Below are 24,538 nucleotides of genomic sequence, written 5' to 3' on the forward strand. Positions count from 1 at the left end.
CTCTTCTCCTCTATTTCTCCTCTGTCTCTTGAAGGAGGTATGTGATGTCATTCTGTCTACCCACATTGTGTCTAATTAACCTAACCAGGCCCTGAGTCAATGACTAAGCATGACTCAGTAATATGACATTTTAAAAATAAGGAGCCAAAAGTTAAATAGAAATTAACCCATCATATCTCAGAGTCTTTATTGAACTCTCTAAATGTTTTCTTTAAAAAGCCCCTAGTGTCACATTTGTATTAGAGAGAGAGAAATAGAATAAGCTCCATTGGGAGATTTATATCTTATTAGTAATTCTAAAACAACATTAAAGATAACCTGACAAAGGATTTTGTGCAAAGGTCAGTTTGAGGTCCACTTTCTTGGCTCTTATCATGGAAACCAGGCCCTCTTCCCCATTCCATTTTCTTCCCTTGCCCCAGTCCCTTCTGCCTGGTATCCCCAAAGAGGCCTACGGTAGGACCCTTATTCTTCTCCTCAAAAATGTTCAAGGACAGCCGCCTTGCTCAAAATGGAAGGGCTCACATATCTTCCCTCAGTTTCCAACCTTATTCTCTTACCCTTGCCCAAGTTAATCCTCTGTTCAAGCCAAATGCCATGTGCAACCCAAGTATTCAAGAGTAATGCTTAAGACATTTCAGACAGACTTCGTTATGAATCCTAGCTCTTCTTCTTGATACAGTTGTATGAAGCTGGAGAAGTTACCTTTTTGAGCCTGTTTTCTTGTTTGTAAAATGGAAAATAATTCGCACTTCAAAGGCAGGTTGCAAAGGACGATAAAAAACTACTCCACATAAGGTGTTCAGCACAGTGCCCAGAACCTGATACATACCCTATAGTTAAATGCTGTGGGGTTTTTTGGTTAATAACCCTGACCTTGCACGTTTGTCAGTTCCATTCTCCCTACTTTGGTGCCTTTTCCCCAGCTGCCCCCTTCCACCATATCCATGCCTGGGTTTTCTCCGCTTAGTTCACATTCTGTCTCTTCCCTGGCTGCGCCATCTTGACATCACTCTTCACTGACAAACTGCATGGCCCATGGAGTACTTAGTAGTTACTGCTTGTATGGCATACTTATTTTGCAATCCACATCTTGGCTTCCTAACTAACCTACATGCTACTTGAAGCCAGGATCATTGTCTTAGACTTCTTTATACTGTACTCAACATGGTGGTCAATACATAGTCAAAATAAAGGCCATAAAACAGGATGTTTTGACTTCACCTCCATAACCCATGCGTTTTTCCCGAATGTTCTTTGCTTTTTGCTCCAAGAAATAAATACAGACTTGTATTTTTTCCAATTCATTCTGAATATTACTGGTAGAACTAATCTATACAAAATGAATTTAACAGAAATGGAGTAGACTTACTTTTTCTTATTTTTCCCTTAAGTACAACCAAAAGCCCTCAACATTATATATAAAACAAACATGAGAACACTGAAAGGTGGAGAGATGACAGAACAGCTAGGGACCTCAGGACCCAAGGAACCACACAGTGGTAAATTTCGTGGGCTTTTTTTTTTTTTTTTTTTTTTTTTTTTTTTTTTTTTTTTTTTGCCTTATATATCCCAGACCAGGAGCCAAAGAAAGGAATAACCCCAAGACACCAAGTGAAGACAAAAAAGCCCCAACACAAATCAGCTCTTTCCAGTCAAAGGACCAACAAAGGGCAGTCTAACAAGAAAAATAATTCAGACAATAACCACTTTACTCCAACAAACTCCACCCTTACCCATGCCAGCAAAGACTGAGGGAGGAACCTAGACTTTTACCCTCACAAACTGAAACAAGGAGCTCCCTCTTCCTGCCCTAGCAATGCCAGCAGAGACCACAGGGGAGCCCAGACTTTCAACCACTGCCTCCTCAGGCATCTCTCCCCACCTCCACACTAGATGGTGTCAAAGGAAGATGAGTGGAATTAGGACTTCTATCAGCATCCAGCAGGAACAAGGTTGAATACCCCTTTTTTGGCCCCCAACCCCTGCCACCCTGTAAAGGCCACATAGGAAGAAGTAATGAGGTATTCCTACACCTCCCAGCCAGGGAGGTATCAGTAGAGGCCTGAAGGGAAGCCAGGACTCCCACCCCCACCAGCAGTAATAAAAGTGCACACACACACCCCTCAGGTGACAATGGAAGTTGAGTAGGGGCCTGGATTTCTGTCCCCAGCTGGTAGCAATAAGGCAGTGGCCCCCTTTCTCTTCTGGAGTGGTGTCAAAGGAAGCCAGATAAAACAGAAGGTTTAAATAAGTCCTAGTCTTATAATACTCAAAATGTCTAGGTTTCAACTGAGAATCACACTTTATACCAAGAACCAAGGATATCTCAAACTGAATGAAAAGATAATCAATAGATGCCAACATGAGAACAAATGTTAGACTTACTTAAAAATAATTTAAAGCCACCATAATAAAAATGTCTCAACGAGCAATTGTGAACACATTGAAACAAACAAAAAAGAAAATTTCTGCAAATAGATAGAAAGTCTCAGCAAATAAAAAAGAAGTATAAACAAGAACGAAATGAAAATTTTAGAACTGGCAAATACAATAACAAAAATCAAAAGCTCAGTGGATGGACTCAACAACTGAATAAAGGAAAAAAGGAGAGAATCCATGAACTGGAAGACAGAACAATAAAAGTTCTCCAAACAGAGAAACAAAATTTATTGGGGAAAATAATGAGTAGAATCTTATGGGCCTATGTGACTATAACAAAAGATCTAACATTCATGGTATGGGAATCCAGGAGAAAGGTACAATAAGGAGAAGACTGGAAAAGTACTCAAGGAAACAATGGCTGAAAACTTTTCAAATGTGATAAAGTATGAAACTCTAAAAGGATAAACCCATAGATATCCATAAGATACAACATAAACTTCTAAAACTAAAGACAAAGAAATTATTGATCAAGAGAGTGAGAAAATAAGCCATAAACTGAGAGAATACTTGCAAAAGAGTGATTATATTAAAATTAAATAAAGTATACTTCAAAGCAAAGAAAATTACCAGAAACAGAGAGGAACATTATAAATGTATAATAGGGTCAATCCACCAAGAAGACACAGCAATTCTAGACATGTATCAAACAACAGAGCTACAAAACATGTGAAGCAAAAACTAATAGAACTGTACCTGGGCATGCTGGCATGTGCCTGTGGTTCCAGCTACTCAGGAGGCTGACGTGGGAGGATCACTTGAGTCTGAGAGGCAGAGATCGCAAAATGAGGCAAGATCATGCCACTGCAATCCAGCCTGGGTGGCAGAGTGAGACCCCATCTCAAAAAAAATTAAATCAATAAAAGAAAAAATAACTAATAGAACTGGAAATACAAATAGATAAGTCCACAATTATAGCTGAAGATTTCGATAAGCAGAAAATCAGCAAGGATGCAGAAGAATACAAAACCACTATCAACTAACAAGATCTAATCAACATTTACAGAAGACTCAAACAACAGTAGAATATGCATTTTTTTCCCAGGCCATGGAGCATATACAAAGATAGAACGTATCCTGGGAAATGAAACAAGCTCAACACATTTTTAAAAACTGAAATCATACAAAATGTGTTCTCCAATCACAATAGAATCAAAATTATAAATAAATAACAAAAGAAGAAAACATCTAGTGCTTGGAAATTAAACACTTCTAAATAATCCACAAATCAAACTGGAAGTCTCAAGGAAAATAAAAAATTCACATTGAACCGAATGAAAAATAAAATGTCAAATTCGTGAGACACAACTAAAGCAGTGTTGTGAGGGAAATTTATAGCATTAAGTGCATACTTTAGAAAAGAGGAAAAGTCTCAAAGCAATCATCTAGGCTTCCACTTAAGAACCTTGAGCAAAATAAACCCAAGGCAAGCAGAAGAAAGAAAATAATAAAGAGCAGAAAACAAAGCAAAAATAAAAAACAATAGAGAAAATTGGTGAAACAAAAATCTGGTTCTTTGAAAAGTTCAATAAAATTGACAACCTTCTAGAAAAACTGATGAAGAAAAAAAGGATGACACAAATTACCAATACAATGAGCGAAACAGGTATATCACTACCGACCCTGCAGACATCAAAAGGATAATAAGGAAATACCATGAACAACTTTACACACATAAATTTGACAACTTATGTGAATGGACCAAACACAAATTACCACAACTCACCCAATATGAAATAGATCATTGAATATTCCCATAACTATTAATAAAATTAAATTCACAATTTAAAAACTCCCTCCAAAAATCTCTAGCCCAAGGGCACTTTCCAATTCATTTCAGGAAGCTAGTATTACCCTAATTCCAAGCCAGGCAAAGAATGGATGAAATAAACAAAAACTACAAATTAATGTCCTTCATGAATATAAACATGAAATCCCTAGTAAAACATTAGCAAATTGCATTCAACAATATACAAAAAGAATTATATGCCACAACCAAGTGGAGTTGATTCCAAGAATTCAATTTAGATTCCAAAGTCAATATTCTAAAATCAATCATCATATTAATAAGCCATGATATTAACAAGCTAAAAAAGAAAAATCACATGAACATATCAATTGATGCAGAAAAAGCATATGATAAAACTCAGCACCGATTCATGGATAATAGTTTCAGAAAAGTAAGAATACAAGGAAACTTTCTCAGCTTGATAAAGAGTATCTACAAAAGAAAAAAAGAAAAGAAAAGAAAAAGAAAACAAAACAAAAACCTGCAGCAAACATCATACCTAATAGTGAAAGCCTGAATGATTTCCCCAAAAAATTATAAATAAGGCAAGAACTTTGATACTCACCACTCTTGTTCAACACAGGGCTGGAAGGCAAGAAAAAGAAATAAAACCCATACATATTAATAAGAAAGAAATAAAACTACCCCATTTGCAAATAATAGGATGGCTTATATAGAAAATGGTAAGGCATCTACATAAACCTTCTAGAAAGAATGAGTTCAGCAAGGTAGAAAAATACAAGATCAACATTTTAAAAATCAATAGTATTTGTATATATTATCAATGAACATATGTTGTCAAAATTTTAAAATACAATACCATTTACAATCACTAAAAAAAGAAATACCTAGATGTAAACCTAAAAAAAAAAAAAAAATATATATATATATATATATATATATATATATATATAAGTCTTGTCTGCTGAAAACGATAAAATGCTGCTGAAAGAAATAAAAGACCTTCATAAATGGAGAAACACACTGTTCGTAGATCAGAAGACTACATATAGAAGATCAACATAATAAACATGTCAATTCCCCCCAAACTAACACACAGATTTATTGCAATTTCTATCAAAATCCCAGCCAGATTTTTATAAATATAGAAGATTCTTCTAAAATATATCTGGAAAAGCAAAGGAACTAGAATAGTTAAAACAATTTTGAAAAAGAAAAGTGGGAGGAATTTTATGACTTTTTCTATAGCTACCATAATCAAGACTGTGTGGTACTGGTAAGGGGACACATACATCAGAGGAACATAAAAGAGAAACCAGAAATAGACCCATGTAAATATGTCTGATTAATTTTCAACAAAGATGCAAAAGCAATTTGATGGAGAGAGATAACCTGTTCAACAAATGATGCTGGAACAAGTGGATATCTCTGAGGTGGGGGGAAGCACAGGGGAAGTCTCACATCTTATACAAAAATGAACTCAAAATAGATCATGGACTTAAATGTAAATTGTAGTACCACAAAACTTTTAGAAAAAAATATGAGAACATCTTCAGGATCCAAGGTTAGGCAAAAAATTCTTAAACTTGACACGGAAAGTTCAATCAATTTTAAAAACCTGATAAATCGGACTTTATCAGAATTAAAAATGTTTACTCCGTGAAAGACTCTGTTAAAAGGATAAAATGACAAGCTGCAGTGTGGGAAAATGCAAATTAAAACCACAGTGTAATATCACTATTCACCTGTCAGAATGGTTAAAATAAGAATTAGTGACAACACCAATTGCTGACAAGAATGCAGAGAAACTGGATCACTCATACATTGCTGATGGGAATGTAAAGTGGTACAGCCACTCTGGGAGACAGTGTAGCAGTTTCTTCAAAAACTAAAGATTTAACTATCATACAACCCAGTGATAGGACTCGTGAGCATTTATCCCAGAGAAATTAAGACTTACATTCTCACAAAAACCTGTACGTAAATACATATAACAGCTTTATTTGTAATAGCCAAAAACAGGGTTAACCTAGGTGTCCTTCAATTGCTGAAGGTTAAACAAACTGTAGTACATCCAGACCATGGAATACCACTCAGCAATAAAAAGAAAACAACTGTTTTTTTTTTTTTTAGACAGAGTTTCGCTCTTGTTGCCAAGGCTGGGGTGCAATGGTGCGGGCTTGGCTCACTGCAACCTCTGCCTCCCAGGTTCAAGCAATTCTCCTGCCTCAGCCTCCCAAGGAGCTGGGATTACAGACTCCCACCACCATGCCAGGCTAATTTTTGTATTTTTGGTAGAGATGGGGTTTTGCCATGTTTGCCAGGCTGGTCTCGAACTCCTGACCTCAGGTGATCTGCCCACCTCGGCCTCCTAAAGTGCTGGGATTAGAGGCGTGAGCCACCCCACCTAGGCCCAAATACTGATTCATCTAATAGCTTAGATAAATCTCCAGAGAATTATGCTGAGGAAAAAAAAAAAAAAAGTCAATCCCAAAAAGTTACATAATGTGTGATTCTAGTTATATAGCATTATTGAAATAACAAAATTGCAGAGAACAGATTAGTGGGTTTCAGGGATTGTAAATGAGTGGAAATGGAGGAAAGTGGGTGTGGTTATAAAATCAAAACATGAGGGATCCTTCTGGTGTTGGAAATGTTTTGTATCTTGACTTTATCAATGTCAATATCTTAGATGTGATATTGTACTGTAGTTTACAAGATGCTATCATTGGGAGAAACCAGGTTAACAGGCATGTAGGATCTCTGTATTATTTCCTAAAACTGCATGTGAAACCATAATTATCTCAAAATAAAAAGTTTATGAAAACCAAATAAAACTGACATTACTAAAACTGCACATTGTATACTGCTGGGGGAAAATGGCAGAAAGAAATAACATTTTGTTGTCAACAATAACAACCTCAAAAGTTGACACCAGAAAAACTAGGTTTGGTAGAAATTTATTAGCACAAAGTAAACTCAGTGATGGCTAAAACTGCAAATAGTAACATTTGTGATACACTAAAATTGAATGATGGAACCAAAGTTTTTATAACACTTTCATATGCGGAATTCAACCTGGGAAAGTTGAACCTGGAAGAAATAATTGCCACAAAGGAAAGCCCACAATGACAGAGACTATAATTGATCACATTTGATATTGCCAGAAACACTAATAAAGAAGTGCAATTGATCTTAACCCAAAGAAGTTTTTGTAAATTGAAAACAAAAATTAAAAAATTGGAAGCAGAGACTATACCATTAAAAAAACTGATCACAGAATTGAATTGGCTTAAAGGGATTTGTGGTTGAAAAATACTCTATCAATGCTCAATGAAAATGTAATAGCCTTGGTTTTCTGACTTAAACATTCGTATTTAAGTACATATCAGATCAAAGCCACAAGATCAAAACATCCTACCCTCTAATAGCCAAACCTTATCAAAGGTCTCCTATATGCCAAGCACTTGACATACACTAGGCTCTTTTACATTCATTTATCTCCTTTAATTTCATAACCTCTCTGTGGCATACATACTACAGTATTTCACAGATAAGGAACTAAGGCTTAGCAGTAAGGTTGAGCAAGATTTCTGATATGCTCCTGCTAGTAAATGACAGAGCTGGAATTTGAGCCTCAGGTTTTCCTGACTCCCATTGCAGTCTTCATACATTATGTGGCCTTTCAACAATTAAAAGGAAGTAGGACACAATAGTTAAAACACAAGCTCTGAAGCCACACTGCTCATGTTAAAATCCAAGATTCATTCCTTAACTAATCAGTCACTTTGGGCAAGGTTCTTAACCCATCCATGCATCAGTTTATTTTTCCAACTAAAGGGCAGAAAGTGCTGTATATAACTCACAGGGTTGTGATGATTAAACGAATTAATACATGTAAGGAATTTAGAACAGTGCCTAACACATGATAAGAATTCCATGTTGGTTTTTATTATGTAATTTTTTCTTGAGTCTAGTGCCGGACACAAATTTTTATTTTAAAAAATCTGAATTGCAAGTGCACTCAGAATTTGGGAGGAATGAATGGCAAATTAACCTAACTCTTGTCAAATATTAAAATATACATGTTTTTATGGTAGAAATTTCAAGACTGACAGTTATCTTGGTTGCATTTAAACTTACAGACCTCAGAATTTTTAAAGAAGTTATTTGAATTAGCCGGGCATGGTGGCACATGCCTGTAATCCCAGCTACTCAGGGGACTGAGGCAGTAGAATTGCTTGAACCCGGGAGGCGGAGGTTGTGGTGAGCCGAGATCGCACCACTGTACTCCAGCCTGGGTCACAGAGCAAGACTCTGTCTCAAAAAAATAAATAAATAGGTACGTGCCAGACGGTGTCTCCTGGAGCTTAGGAAGCTGCACGCAAGTATTAAATTTCTGACAATGGGCAAGAACAAATTAAGAGGGCCGAAGTCCAGGAATGTATTTTACATAGCCAGCCAAAAAAACTTTAAGGCTAAAAACAAAGCAAAACCAGTTACCACTAATCTTAAGAAGATAAACATTATGAATGATGAAAAAGTTAACAGAGTAAATAAAGCTTTTGTAAATGTACAAAAGGAACTTGCACATTTCTCAAAAGGCCCTTCAGTTGAACCTCTGCAGAAAGAATTGATTCCTCAGCAGCGTCATGAAAGCAAACCAGTTAATGTTGATGAAGCTACAAAATTAATGGCTCTGTTGTAATATAGTGGTGATGCATCAAATTCTCCACAAAGACCAATAAATTAAATGTTTTATACAAAAAATAAAAAATAAAAAAAAAATAAATAAATAAAATGACAAAAAATAACAAAAAGAAGTTACTTGTGACATTAGGGGATGTAGGTGCTTCTCCCTTGACTGTATAACGGAATTAATCTACATTGGAACAGCCTTTGTTAATGTTCTCCCTCCATCCTAATCCTATAGCAGCAATTCTGCATTGGTTGGGGGGAAATGCTGACCCAACTGAGTGTTCTCAGGCATTAATCCTTCCTTCCTAGGTCTGGAATGTCATTAAAATTATCTGGAGCTGCATTCTTCTCCTCTTTGTATATCTGACATAATCCAAGAGTCCTTCAATAATAGGCTTTTAAAAATTATTTTTGAAACATCAAACACTTGCCAATTGATCTTGCCTTTTTCAGAAGTTAGAAAGTTCTGGGTATTTTCCAATTCTATGTCTAGTTATAACTAGACCCATTTCCCTTCTAATAGCCCTTGAAACCAGAATAGTTCTGTTTCCAACTAATTTTCCTGTGCTTCAGAAGGAGTTATTGTTTCACTTTGATGTTGCAGATGTTCTAACTCAAAGGAACGAGGAAGTCAGATTCACTGGCAAGTTTATATTTTTGTGGTTTAAGTAGAAGTGAGCTAATTCTCAAAAAAGAGGGAGCCACTCCAAAAGGTTCTAAGTCTTATTTTCTGCATTGGCCTAATTGTCACTTGCATTGTGTGGGTGATGGCACTTGCTAAAAGTCATGTCTCTTTTACTGACTTGAAGGTGGCAAAGGGGCAGAAGGTTTAGGTCCCAGTTGTTGCACAGTAAGGGAGCCTTCCTGTAGCCCTCTGAATGTATGTACTGTCAGTGACTAACCCTCCTTCTTTATAATCATTTTTAAAATATCTTCCTTACAGTCTCAGCTCAGAAATAGACCCATGTGTTAATCAAGGCTAAAGATGGACACTCTCCATGTGGCATGGAAGATGGCCACCAAAAACCTCAGGCTTACGTGCATCCCATTTGCAATGCAAGAAGACAGACTTCTTTGCCTCTGATATGGAGAATTCCAGAAGAAGACTTGAATGGGGCAAGCTTTGTTCACAAGCCCTTCCCTTGTACCTGTGTCCATTATAGTATTATAACATATAGCATTATACTTGGTCTAGTGTGCAAATTGGGTCATGGGGACTGTTATCAGAATGGGGTAGAATTGGCAAGGGTGTTATTGGACAGCTTTGTAGCTACAAGAGAGCATGGGAACAATCACAAGATGAGATGTAGGAAACTATGTGCCACAAACAATAACTAACATTTATTTGGGGTGGCTTTAATAACAATGAAATGTTTCCATGTTTCCTTGGATTTTCATACTCCCTCTCCATTTAATGCAAAAACAGGCCCAAACCTCTACTTCCCACAGTGTGAGGGATTCGCTGTCTTGAGGGCCCTCCTGCTTTCAAACAGCTATCTGCTTCCTAAAATACAATTTATTGGCATTGCTAGGATTTTGGAAGTAAGGGAAACCTCCACAGGGACTTCACACACACACACACACACACACACACACACACAGTCTGTACACATAAAGGCAGAATTCCTTCTCTGAGGACAAACAGCAATATAGCAAAAAGGATAAGCTCACTCTGAGATTCCCAGTTCAGACTGGAGACCCTGAAAGGAGATGACATTTGTCCAGGGTAATTGTGTCTCTGGCTCCTGACAGAAGCAAACACAAATCCACTCTTGAGGCAAGCATCCTCAATTTAAGCTCTCAAGTTTTCCACAGATTAAGATGAGTCAAATATGAGTTCACAAAGATCATTCACACAAATAAACAAATTGTAATGAGTGATAATCAACAGAAATAAAAAATTAAAACCCATGCAGACTTTAAATATTAGAATTATCAGAATCAGAAGAGAGAAAAACCACAAATAAATTGTTTAAGAAAAAATATAATCATAAAAATGGGCAAGCAGAAGGGAATGGCATATATGACTATTCATATTTGAAAAAGAAATATAACTCTTGGAAATAAAAAATATAGTATTTTTTGCTATTTCAAAAACCGCAAAGGGTGGCAGTAAATAGCATACTAAACACAGCTGAAGAGAGAATTAGAGAACTTGAAGATAGGTCCATAGAAATTTCCCAGAATACAGCACAGAGAAACAATATATAAAATGTGAAAGAGATGTTAAGAGATGCAGAAGATAAAATAAGAAGTTTCAACAGCAAATCAGGGTCCAGGAGGAAGGAATAGAGAAAATGGGAGAGAGAACAAATTAAAAGATTTCTTTCTAGAACTGATGAAAAATGAGTACATTGACACAGTAAGCATCATGACAGTCTCCAGAAAATACAAAGACAGTAAATCCAACTGTAGGCACATTGAAAGTAGCATGCTGAACACCAAAAACAAACAGAATCTCTTAAAGGCATTTTAAAAAGAAAATGTATCACCTACAAAGGAATGACAGTTAGACTGACAGCAACTTTCTCAACAGCAAAAATCAAAGCCAAGAGACAGTGAAATAATACCTTCTAAGTGCCAAGAGAAAATAACATCCTAGAATTGTCCACCCAGCAAAAATATCTTCACTCATGAGAGTAAAATAAAAACATTTTCAGAGAAACAGAAACAGAATTTACTACTGGCAGACCCAAACCAAAGAAACATTTGTAAAATGCACTCTGGAAAGAAGAAAAATGATCCTGCAAATAAATAAATAAATAAATAAATAAATAAATAAATAAATAAATACATACATATTAACAAACATTGTCTATAAAAATGACATCTAATTTCCACATCTAATTTATGGAAATAAAAATGTTTAAAGGACAAAATCAAAATACAAACAATAGAATGAAAGTTGGGAGAAGAAATAAGGTTGAGTGGCCTCTACTCACATATAAGTGGGAGCTAAGCTATGGGTATGCAGAGGCATTCAGAATGGTATTATGGACATAGGAGACTCAAAAGTGAGGAGGGTGGGTGAGGCATGAGAGATAAAAAATTACTCACTAAGTACAATGTACGCTACTTGAGTGACAGGCACACTAAAACCCCAGACGGCACTACTATACAATTCATCCATGTAACCAAAAACCTCTTGTACCCCTAAAGCAGTTGAAATAAAAAAAAGAAAACAAAATTATTAAATGGTTTGATAGGAGGGTTGAGATTCTAATGTTAGAGTTTAGTAGATTTGCATGGTAAAATTTCGAGGGAAACCACAAAATAACAGAAATAGAATATGGCATAACTTCCAGACAAGTAGAAGAAAAAATGAAATAAGAAAGCAACCAAAATTCAAAGTTTTAATAGTCAAGAAGAGGAAAATAGGCATAGTAAAAATGGAATAAATAAGATGCAAAAAGTAACAAATAGACAAAGGAATACAGATGCATCAGTCACCACAATGAATGAAAAAGACTAAATTCATCACATAATAGACCAATATTGTCACACTAGATATTTTTAAAATTCAGTTATGCTATTCACAAGGGACACATTTAAACATAAGGAAAAGGAAATGTTGGAAGTAAAATATACATGAAACAAATATAACCAAAAGAAAGCTTTCTGCTGTCAGGGAATAAAGACTTTAATAGAGAAAGCATTATATAGACAGAGAGGACCATTGTATAATAACAAAATGATTGATCTGGAAGATGAAGCAATTCTAGAAAATCTTACATATATGTAAAGCAAAATCAATGGAACACATAGAGGAATTAAACTCATCATCAGAGTGAGAGATGTTCAAAGACACCTCTTTTATTTATTGATAAACAAAAAAGTCAAAATATAAAAAAATCGGCAAGCTCGGTTTATTGGACATATGTAAAGTCCATATAACAATGAAATATTTGCCGGGTGTAGTGGCTCACGCCTGTAATCCCAGTACTTTGGGAGGCTGAGGCGGGTGGATCACCTGAGGTCGCGAGTTCAAGACCAGCCTGACCAACATGGAGAAACCCCGTCTCTACTAAAAATACAAAATTAGCCAGGTATGGTGGCGCATGCCTGTGATCCCAGCTACTCGGGAGGCTGAGACAGGAGAATCGCTTGAACCCGGGAGGCGGAGTTTGCGGTGAGCCGAGATTGCGCCATTGCACTCCAGCCTGGGCAAAAAGAACAAAACTCCATCTCAAAAAAAAAAAAAAAAAAAAAGAAATATTTACAAAAATTGACCATGGCCATAAGAGAACTATCAAGATTTTCAAATATTCAATATCCTATAGATATAGTTATCTAATGACAATGCAGTTAAATTGGAACTCAAAAACATAAGCTTAGAATTTTAAAATCTCATTTTAAAATGCTCTGTGGATTAAAACATCATTAATAGAAATTTTAAAGTATTTAGAACAGGACAATAATAAAAATACCATATACCAAGGCTTACGGCATGCAGCGAAAAAGTTAATACAAGAGAAATGTAGAGACTCAAATGCTTATTAACATAAGAGAAGAAAAGCTAAAAATTAACGAGCTAAGCAACCGACTTAAGAAATTAGAAAAAGAACAACAGAATACATACAAGAAAGTAAAAGAAAGATAACTATAAATACAGGCATTCATAAAATAGAAAGCAAAGGTATGACAGAGATGATTAACAAAACCAAAAATTGGTTCTTTGGAAACACAAATAAAATGACTAAACTTCTAACAGGATTGTTAGACAGCTATGGTTTTTAATCAGTGTTATCAATATTATTCTTCATGGTGTTCTCTATTAAGAATCTAGTGGCTTGTAGCTGGGCATGGTGTCTTATGCCTATAGTCTCAGCACTTTGGGAGGCTGAGGTGGGCAGACTGCTTGAGCCCAGGAGTTCAAAACGAGTTTGGGCACATGTTTACCTATGTAACAAACCTGCACATCTTGCACATGTACCCCTGAACTTAAAGTTGAAAAAAAGATTTTTTTTTTTTAATTAGTCGTGTGTGGTGGCTCATGGCTGTAATCTCAGCTACACAAAAGGCTGAAGCAGGAGGATTGTTTGAGCTTGTGAGGTCGTGGCTGCAGTGAGCCATGTTTGCCCCACTGCATTCCAGACTGGGTGACAGAGTGAGACCTTGTCAAGAGAAGGAAAGAAAGAAAGAAGGAAGGAAGGAAGGAAGGAAGGAAGGAAGGAAGGAAGGAAGGAAGGAAGGAAGGAAGGAAGGAAGGAAGGAAGGAAGGAAGGAAAGAGAGAGAGAGAGGGAGGGAGGGAGGAAAGGGAGGGAGGGAAGGAAGGAAAGAAGGAAGGAAGAAAGAAAGAGAGAGAAAGAAAAGAAAGAGAGAGAAAGGAAGTAAGGAAGAAAGAGAGAGAAAAAAGGAAGGAAGGAAGGAGAAAAAAGATATTCACAATGTTAAAAATAAAAAGAGGGATATACAGAGAGATCCAGCAGAGACTATAAAGATAATAGTGTACTATTAAAAACTATATCCCAAAAAATGCATAAAGAAGCAGAAGCTTAGAAGAAACACACATTCATTTAAAAATAACCAACTCAAAAAAAAATTTTGAAGTCCAAATAGCTCATAACCATTAAAACAAGTGAATTGATTGTCTAATTCTCCCACAAAGAGAATCACTGGGCACAGATGATTTTACAGGTAAGTTCTACCAACCATTCACAGAGCATATCATCTAATCTTATGCAAACTCTTTGAGAATACAGTGGCTCACACCTGTAATCCCAGCACTTTGGGAGGCCGAGACAAGTGGATTGCTTGAGCTCAGGAACTTGAGACCAGCCTGGGCAACATAGTGAGACTCTATCTTTACAAAAAATACAAAACTTAGCCAGGCGTAATGGTAGGCACCTGTAATCTTAGCTACTCAGAAGGCTGAGGTGGGAGGATTGCTTGGGCCCAGGCAGCAGAGGTTGCAGTGAGCCGAGATTGCTCCCACTGCACTCCAGCCTGGGCGACAGAGCCAGAACCTGTCCCCTACCCGAAAAAAAAGTTAAAAAAAAAAAGAAAAAGAATGCTCCGCAACTTTTTATATGAGTGCACTGTACTTTGATACAAAAACTCAAAAAGTCCAGCAAAGAAAAGTGATAGGAAAACTTCATTCGTGAATATACAGGCAATAATTCTACACAAATATCAGCAAAATGCATCCTGTAGTTTATGAACAAAAATAATACTGTACATCAGGACTAAGCTGGGTTTATTCCAAGAATATAATGCTTAACTTCAGGAAAACCGTAATTATCATTCACCATATTAGCATATTAAAAGAATGAAACAATATTGTTTTTCAATAGATGGAGAAAACACATCTGACAAAATTCAAAATATCTGTTCATTTATTTTTAATTAACTAGCTCAGATTAGAAAGAGATTTCCTTAATCTGATAAAGGGGATCTACCAAAAACCTACAGTAAACATTATTTTTAATGATAAAACAGGGAAGGCTTTTAAAATCAGGAAGAAGAAAGAAAGGAGGCCAGGTGCAGTGGCTCACGCCTGTGATCCCAGCACTTTGGGAGGCCCAGGTGGGTGGATCACTTGAGGCTAGGGCTTCGAGACTAGACTGGACAAAAAGGTGAAACACCCCCTCTTTACTAAAACTACAAAAAAAGTACCCGTGCTTGCTGGCATGCACCTGTAGTCCCAGCTATTCAGGAGGCTGAGGCAGGAGAATCACTTGAACCTGGGATACGGAGGTTGCAGTGAACTGAGATTCCACCACGGCACTCCAGCCTGGATGAGAGAACAAGACTCTGTTAGAAAAAAAAAAAAAAAAGAGAGAAAGGAAGAAAGGAAGGAAGGGAGGGAGGGAGAGAGAGAGAGAGAGAGAGAGAGGGAAGGAAGGAAGGAAGGAAAGAAGGAGGGAAGGAAGGAAGGAAGGAAGGAAGGAAGGAAGGAAGGAAGGAAGGAAGGAAGGAAGGAAGGAAGGAAGGAAGGAAGGAAAGAAGGAAGGAAGGAAGGAAGCAAAGAGAGAGAGAGGGAGGGAGGGAGGAAATAAAAGGTGTAAGGTTTGGAAAGGAAAGGAAAAAAACCCTTAAAACCTTATTCACAGATGATATGATTTCTGCATGGATGATGTGATTTTATCCACAATCTTAAAAGTTTATATATTATATTCGTAAAAGCACTTTTTGTGATAGCCAAGAACTGGAAACCATTCAATGTCCATCAATGGTAGAATGGATAAATAAATTGAGACATAGTCACACACTGAAATTCTATACAGCAAAGAGCATAGTTGACAACCATATTCAATCATAACTAATCTCTGCATGGAAATCAGGTTAGTGGTTACTCTTGGATGAGGGACTAGTGGACAGAAGTGGCACAGGAATGTGGTGTGCAGTAAGTATGGAATTTGGAGTCAAGCAGTGTTTGGTTTAAATATTAGCTCTGCTGTTTACCAATTGACCGACCTTTCACAAGGGACATCACCACTGGGGGACTCAGTTTTCTCAACTAGAAAATGAATGTAGGTTTTCTCAACTAGAAAATGAACGTAGTAATGCTGCTCAGCTCACCGGATTGGTATGAAGTGAATGAGATAACATATGTGAAACATTCGGCTGAGAAAGTTCTGAAAAATGGCAGCTATTGTTGTTATCAGTTTTATTATTCCTCAAGTTCCTCTCCATTAAGAATCTAGTGACTTGTAGCCATCAACAGTGGCTCACACCTATAATCTCAGCGTTTTGGGAAGCCAAGGTGGGTGGATCACTTGAGCTCAGGAATTTGAGACCAGCTTGGCCAACACAGCAAAACCCCATCTCTACAAAAAATACAAAAATTAGCTGGGTATGGTGGTGTGTGCCTGTAGTCTTGGCTACTCAGGAGGCTGAGTTGGGAGGATCACCTGAGCCAGGGAGGTTCAGGCTGCAGTGAGATATGATCACACCATTACTTTCCAACCTGGGCAACAGAATGAAACCCTCTCTCGGAAAAAAAAAAAAAAAAATCTAGTGACTTGTGAGTAGAAAACAAAGGTAACAAATAAAGAACAACTCAGCAGATGGCTTTACATTTCAATATATTTCCTCCAAGATGCTTTGGGAACACTCCACACCCCATACATGGCTTGTTCAGCATGCACTGATATTGTCTTGTCATTGAAACTCCTGCCAAAGTCACATGCACTAGTGCCAAATGGTAAGTTCAGCACGGGGAGGGGCAGAGGCCTCCAGAGATGTTAAGTTAACTGCTGACTTTGCTCTGTTTCCTGCAAATCTGAGAACCAGCACATGTGACCTTTCATTCTTATCTTTATAGTAAGAGGTGCTTGAGTCTAGGGCATTTTGGTTTGGAGCTGAAAAAGGCTGTGGAATGCCTTCTCAGTCCATTAGGGACTAGTCAGATAGCCTCCTGAGCCCACCCTCACCCCTGCCCACTGGGGACACAGGCATTTATCATGAAAAGAATGTAGCACCTGCTTCCCCCAACCCCTGTCAGATTTCCTGTTTTTTTCTAAAAGCTTCCAAAATAGATTTTGGATTGTAGCGTTTTCCTCCAACGTTTCTGCAAAGTGTTTCCTGAATAATTATTTGTGCTTAGTGTTTGAAAAATAACCTTGCTCAAAGAGAAGAAATATAATGAACCTATTTGATATAATCTACATTAATGGGAGCAGCCCCAAGCAAAGGAGATAAAGAGGCAACACGAGGAGGATCAACATTTGGGCTCTTGGAAGGAAGCCCTGAGAAACATCATCAGCCAGACTTTAGTGATCAGTGCTCACTGAGCCTTCCTCATTAGACAGGGCAACTGGAGAGCACAACCAATATACACACAGGTGCATGTGGACACACACACAAAGGACATAGGAATGAGCAATTAGTCCAAGCCTCCTACCAACGTGACTTCTGCTTCACCCCTACATGAATTTAAGTAGTGTGGAAAGTAGGAAATGCTCCTGTAGTTCAGGAAATAAAGCAAGAAAGGAGCTTCCAGCGAGGTGCACTGGGTAGGACAGCCACCCAAAGCCCAAAATAGAAACAGCGCCTCATCAACCCCGAAGAAAAGGCATCCTACTCCCTGCCTAGGCTGAAGAAGACACCATCCAGAACATTAATCCTGACACACTTTAGTGCATCCAGAGCTTTGCAGCAGAAAAAGTCCGGGTAGAAGTAATTTTTGCACACTGAACAAAAAGAATACGCTTTGAAACAGATGGGATCGAAGATAATAGATGTGAAGGTGCTCTGGAAATTTAAAGGGGTTATACAAAGGTAAGAGATCATTGTTATTAGTGTTGTGTTTGCTTCAAAGATGCTGGAGTATTTCTTCTCAATCAATGATCTTGACATTACAAGGGCCAATTCTATCAGGACAAGGAGAGCATTGAGCCTGGAGTCAGAAGGGCCAGAGTCCAGCGCAGCTGTACCGCTGATGAACCACCAACCACCAGCAAGCCCCTCAGCTCTCTGGCCTTGCGATGCCATCTCTGTAAATGGGGCCTAATCATAGGGCTGATGGAACATCACAGAGATGAAAGTGTCCAGTACTCAGGAGGCACTTAAAGCAGCTACTGTTTACTGAGCTCTGTTTACTTTGCTCTAGACACCATGCCAGCACTGTGTCTCCATTCTCTCACTAATCTTCACAAGAAACTACCAGGTAAGAACTGCTGTTTTCCAGTTACGAGGAAGACACGGAAGTGCCAAGAGGTCAGGCAGACTGCCCTAAGTGACAGGATTTCAGAGCCCAACACAAATCCAGTGATTCCAGTCCCGGGCTCTGTTCACTCGCTACCATGTTTTCCTCAATATTGGTTGAATCCCGAGTAGGTTATCCATCCTTTGACGGCAGGTACTGTTTGTTCTTCCTGAACCCTCATCGCAGAGCATCTGCTCCCGTGCTGGCTGCCAGTACAATTTACTGAAATTGAAATGTTACAGCTCTGTGAGAAGGGCCCTGCTGGCCAGGCCAGGGCTCTCTGACAGCTGTTTGGTGAGCTCCACATGACTCCCCGATCCAGGTGGGATGACTTCTGCATGAGGGGGCCTGGGAGGCCCTTGCACATGCAACTTCCAGGGGCGACAGATCAGCTCACTGTGCCCATCGCTGACCTGTAAAGAGGGAACCACCTCTGGTACACTCTAGGTGGCCAGACAAGTGTCTGAGATACTGGGACACCATCCAGCCCTGCTACAGGAGTGCAGTTTTAGCTTATCTCAAAGTGTCAAGAAAATAACTTTAGAAGTAACATTTGAGGGCATGGCTATCCTGCTTTGTAAATCTTGGCATGTTTTCGAAAGCTTGACGTAAAGACTACATTATATGAAACACTGTACCACTAGCAACTTCCAGGCAAAAATGGCTAAAGCATAAACAATGAAAAATGCACCCAGCATTTCAAATTAAGGCTTCCGAACATCATATCTCTTCATTTTTTTTTTTTTTTGAGAGTTGACCATCAGGTAGGTATATTGGGGGAGGGAGAGATGGAGGCACCTTCATGAGTGCCTCCCATGGGCAGCAGCCTCTGAAACTTGCTGGGGGTTTAGGGGAAGCAGGGAGTTCATGGGGCTCCTCCAGCAAAGATGAGCTCCAGGGCTGCCGGGATGTCCACACCGGTGGCCTGCAAGGCCCGCAGGCTCAGCTCATTGTCCTGGATGCCCATGTCACATAGCTGCTGTAGCTGGGGCTGCCACTGGCTCTGAAGGCTGGGCTGCCCAGAGGCCTGAAGGGCATGCTGTAGAGCTTGGCTGAAGAGATCACTGGTGATGGGTGTCCCTGACTGGGTGCCAGGAGTCGGTGTGTGAGAGCTGCTCTCTGGAGTGCTGGCCAGGGCCAGGGCGGTGGCCAGCTCACTGTGGGTGATGGGCCGGGGCCCAGCAGCTCCACTGTACCCCAGGGAGGCTGGGCGGGAGCTGGGGGTACTGCTAGAGGGTGTGGACCTGGTGTTTGGGTGAAAGTCGTCCTCATCATCCGAGAGCCCTTCAAACAGGAAGCCACCTGTCATATCCCGGTATGAGCTGGAGGGCATGCTCCGGGAAGAGGAGTCAGTTCCTGGCATTGGGGCACTGCCTGCTACTGAGTGCAGAACCAGGACAATGGCATTGACGAGGGCTGGGTGAGCAGGCATCAATGTATCAAGCATATTGGGATCAGCGAAGACAGAGAAGAGGTCCTTGTCCTGGAGAACCCCAAGAGCAATGGGGTCACTGCTGAGGCCTGGGGTGGCCATAATGATCTGATCCAGAGATTCCTTATTGCTGAGCATCTTAAAGACCGCTTCCCTGTAAGAGGAGCTGCTGTGCAGGGCAGTGTGCAGCACCCGGAACTCTCTCATGGCAGCCACTTTGTCCACAGGTTCTGGTTTCTGATCAGGTTCGGGCCAGGACTTTTGCAGAACATGGACAGTGGACCCAGGTTGAATGCCATAGAAGTCAAGTGTCTGGTCATCTTTTACCTTCCGACCACAGTAGATCAGATCAATCAGTTCAGGGTCTGGAACAGACTCCTGGAGTTTGCCAGCAATAAGCTGCTTCAGAAATGAAATACTATAGCCCCCAAGCGAGTATTCTCCCAGTTCTGTCTCTGGCAACCGAAGAATAGACTTTGGAGCAAGTGGCTGGTCAGCCAGCTTCACCGCCAGGTGCCAGTCTGAGAGAGACATCCTCTCTCTTTCGCGCTCTCTCTTTCTCCCCGTCCCGCGGAAGGAACCCGGCCGCACTGCCATATCTCTTCATTCTTAAAGACAGGTGCACTGGGCTTGATTTGATGTGATGCCCAAATACAATGAAACTGTAATTTAGGGAGCTCAAGTTATGTTTGAATCAATGATAAATTAATACTATTGTTAATTTTCTTTTGGATGCCTTCTTCACATGCCAGAGATAATAATGTTCTGGTCTTCAATTAAATGAAAGATGGGATTAAATAATTCCCTGGGGAGCTAATTGGTAGATTTGGTGAAGCTGCTTTTCTCATGCAACCATATAGCCTCATGCTCTGTTCCTTGGGTATTTTCTTTGACACAAGTCTTTTTGTGCATTTGTCACTCTATGCAAGTGCTTAGCTCAGAATTGCTTCCTTTGGGGTATATGTAGTACTGCAGGAGAAGGATTGTTGCTGTGCCATGCAAAATCCAAGGAAGGACCCATGAATGAGCGGGACACAACCAAATTGTGTTGACAAGCATGGGAGGCTGGCAGATGGAGCCACTTACCAACTTGGCACCATGCTCTGAATCAAACCCAAGCCCTGCCTCTATTTTGATTAGTTAAAATTTTCAAGGACTGTTTGCCAGGTCAAAGCACAGTATGGATCAGAATTTATGTCCCATGGTGTCTCCAGCCTCTAGCATGAAATACCCCTCAACTTTAATTGGCTTTGGTCTCAGCCTGCTCACATAGGATCTTAGGCTCCTGCAAAGTTGCCCCTGAAAGTACGCAGAGGAGGCCCCCATTTTCATGAACTGGATAGTGGGTGCAGCCATCATGATTGACATGTGGGCCATGTTCTGCCTCTCTCCTACTCCCATTCTCCTGAAAGTAAGAGTGGCTGGCATGGCTGGAGTGAGCCCCCAATGCCACTCTTCCCCTGCACTACCACAGCCACTGGTTTCAGATGTTCTACAGTACAAGGTGCTGTGTTTCCAGAATACGTATAATGAACATTGCTGTCCCCCACAGTGAGTCCTACTTTGTCATAGGGACACACATGCCTGCTGATCATATTCTTAGACTCCTAGTCTTTCATGCCAGACAGTGTCTTCAGCCTTCGTCTGCTGCCGTCTCAACCCTGCCCCTGGTCCAGAAACCCGACTCAAATTTCCCTCAGCCACACTCAGGGCTCCAGTGCAATTCACATCTTGCAAAATGACTCCTCTCACCAGCCCACCAGCTCACCAGCTCACCAGACAGGCCTTGACAAGTTTACTCTCACTGAGGGATCAAGGAAAAATGCTCACACCAGGACTAATTTTATGCTGACAGTTTTGTTTTTTAAATATGAGGGAATAAATTCATAAATAAATAAATGAATAAACAAGATAGCTTTTCCTTACAGTAGAAAGTCAACAAATAGATGTAAAAGGAATGATATAAAAAAAAACCCAGCATTTGACAACCATCATCATTATCATACATTCAGGCCAGAACCATCAATGGATGCTAAAACTAGTGAGTAAAATTTGAAGGAACACATATGTAATCTCACAGTACCTTCCCACAAGATGCTTATTAATTATAAAGTAACTTTGCGAAGTAAAATAACATAATTATTTTAGAAAGTAATATTACCGTGGAGAAACTTGGCTGATACTACCTGTCAATGAAAAGAGTCGAACTCTGTAAAATATTTGAAGAGATTTATTCTGAGCCAAATATGAGTTACTATGGCCCGTGACATGATCCTCAGGAGGTCCTGAGAACATGTGCCCAAGGTGGTCAGGGTCCAGCTTGGTTTTACATATTTTAGGGAGGCATGAGACATCAATCAAATACATTTAAGAAATACATTGGCTTGGTTCAGAAAGGCGGGACAACTCAAAGCCGGGGGCTTCCAGGCTATTGGTAAATTTAAACATTTTCTGGTTGACAATCGGTTGAGTTTATCTGAAGACCTGGGATTTATGGAAAAGAATGTTCAGGTTAAGATAAAGGATTGTGGCAACCAAGTTTTACTGTGCAGAGGAATATCTCAGCAGACTCCAGAGACAGAGAGAGCAGGTTGTAAAATGTTTATTTTCAGATCTAAAAGGGTGCCTGGCTCTTAGTTGATTATCTCCTGAATCAGGAAGGAAAGGAAGGAAAACAAAGGGTGGAGGGGATTCTCTATAGAATGTGGATTTTTCCCACAAGAGGCTTTGCAGGGCAATTTCAAGGCATGGCAAGGAGATATATTTTGGGGTTAAATATTTTCTTCCTTGTCTCATAATGTTATGCCAGAGTCAGATTGAAAAGCAAGTCACAATATACAGGGTCAAATAAAACCCATGTGATGAGAATCCATGGTTTGCAGGGCATGACTCCCTAGATCCCTCAGAGAGGAATTTGGGCAAGATAAAAAAATCAGAGCTTAGTCCTCACACCTTAACCAAAGGATCAAAATTCACATTACTAGTAATGAGACAAGGGTTCAGCAGGTGCCTCCTGATAAGCCGCACTGAGAGGAACTCAACACCACTTCTACAGCATTGCCACCCAAAGCACACAACCCAAATGCAATCCAAGGAAACATTGGACAAACCCTAATTAAGGGACATTCTACAAAATAACTGGCTAGTACTATGAAGAAAAGTCAACATCATTGATATGAAGAGAGACTCAAGAACAGTTCCATATTAAAGAAGACTAAAGAGATGTAACAATTGAATACATAGTCCAGGTTTTCTTTTGCTATAAAGGAAATTATCAGAAAAAATTGGTGAAATTTGAATAAAGTCTATAGATTGGAAAATAACATTACAGCAATCTTATCAGTCATTACATCAATAATCAATAGATATGGTGAGAGGGAAAAGGATAAGACAAATGTAGTAAAATGTTAGCATTTGAGGCATTTGAGTAAAATATTTTCTACTATTTTTGTAACTTCTCTATAAACTGACAATTTATGTCAAAACTAAATTTAAAAAAATAATCTGGGCTATTCTTTGAGTTATCTAAAGACATGTATATGTATTTCCAAACCAGGTTTGGGGGCTGGGAATGTTTGCTACTTTTCAAGCAATGGCCAAGTCTGGTCTTCTTGGACATGAGAACACTGCTGGCTTCTGAGACCTTTGTAAGCCACATCACCATGTGACCTGAATTTGAGCCAGTTCTAAACCTTTTCTGGTTGTTTCAAAATAGCTTAGGAAGAAATTGGTGATGATGGGCAATGGTGGCGAGGAGCGGCTGCATTTCTAACAGAACACATGCCCTATACACCCCTGCCCAGTCACCCCATAGGATAGTCTTGGCTTCTGAGAGGGAGAAATCAGAAAGTCAAGGACCATGTGCTCCTGTCTCTAAGCCTGTTCAGTGATGGCTGAGCCAGAGACTCAAGCCTTAGGAGCTGACTTGTTATGGCCCTAAAAATAATTCAGAAGTAGCCTGAAGCTACTGACTCATCAGACACCCTGAGGGCTCTCTTGCTGGCATTAGGAAACTCTGAGAAATCTAATTAAACTTTTATTCAACCCTCTCTCTGAGAGCACAGACTAGTGGAGAGTAAGTGACAATGGTCTGATTCAGCTTGGGTATCTCCTGAAGGTGGGGGGCGGAGACAGCCTCCAATCCCAGTGAGAGAGCGTGGGCAGTGGGAAGACCCTGCAACGTGGTCTCCCGGAGGCTGGATCCCAAGAAGAGCAGGCTCCTTTTTCCACTTCATGTCAGGGGCCAAGTGTTCCATGTCCATGCATTTTCTCTGAGCCTGCTTAGTTACTGGTGAATCAAATAAATAAAATCAAGACAATATTTAATATTCATTGAGTACTTATTGTGTGCCCATCACTGTGTTAACCACCCTAATAGACAATCTCATTTAATCCTATGCAGAAGGTGTTATTCGTTTCATTTTAGAGTCAAGGGTACTGAAGCTAAGAGAGGTAAAGCAATTTATCAAGCCTCCTTTGAGAGAGTGGAGGAGCAACTAAGTTTACCATTAAACAGGGAAGTCAAGTATAAATAACCACATGAAATATGAAATAGAAATGAAAGAG

At 39.5% G+C, this 24,538-nt stretch overlaps 2 pseudogenes across 1 annotated transcript; one reads left to right on the top strand and one right to left on the bottom strand.

Moving 5' to 3' along the window:
• On the top strand, positions 8,559–8,962 carry LOC705990 (ribosomal biogenesis factor pseudogene; annotated as a pseudogene).
• LOC144338329 (ubiquitin-like protein 7 pseudogene) lies at positions 19,279–20,564 on the bottom strand (annotated as a pseudogene). The gene has a single exon (XR_013412328.1). The product of XR_013412328.1 is annotated as a ubiquitin-like protein 7 pseudogene (transcript).
• Positions 20,565–24,538: the final 3,974 nt, after the last annotated feature.

Source organism: Macaca mulatta, chromosome 1 (assembly GCF_049350105.2).
Source record: "Macaca mulatta isolate MMU2019108-1 chromosome 1, T2T-MMU8v2.0, whole genome shotgun sequence".
NCBI classification, from domain to species: domain Eukaryota; kingdom Metazoa; phylum Chordata; class Mammalia; order Primates; family Cercopithecidae; genus Macaca; species Macaca mulatta.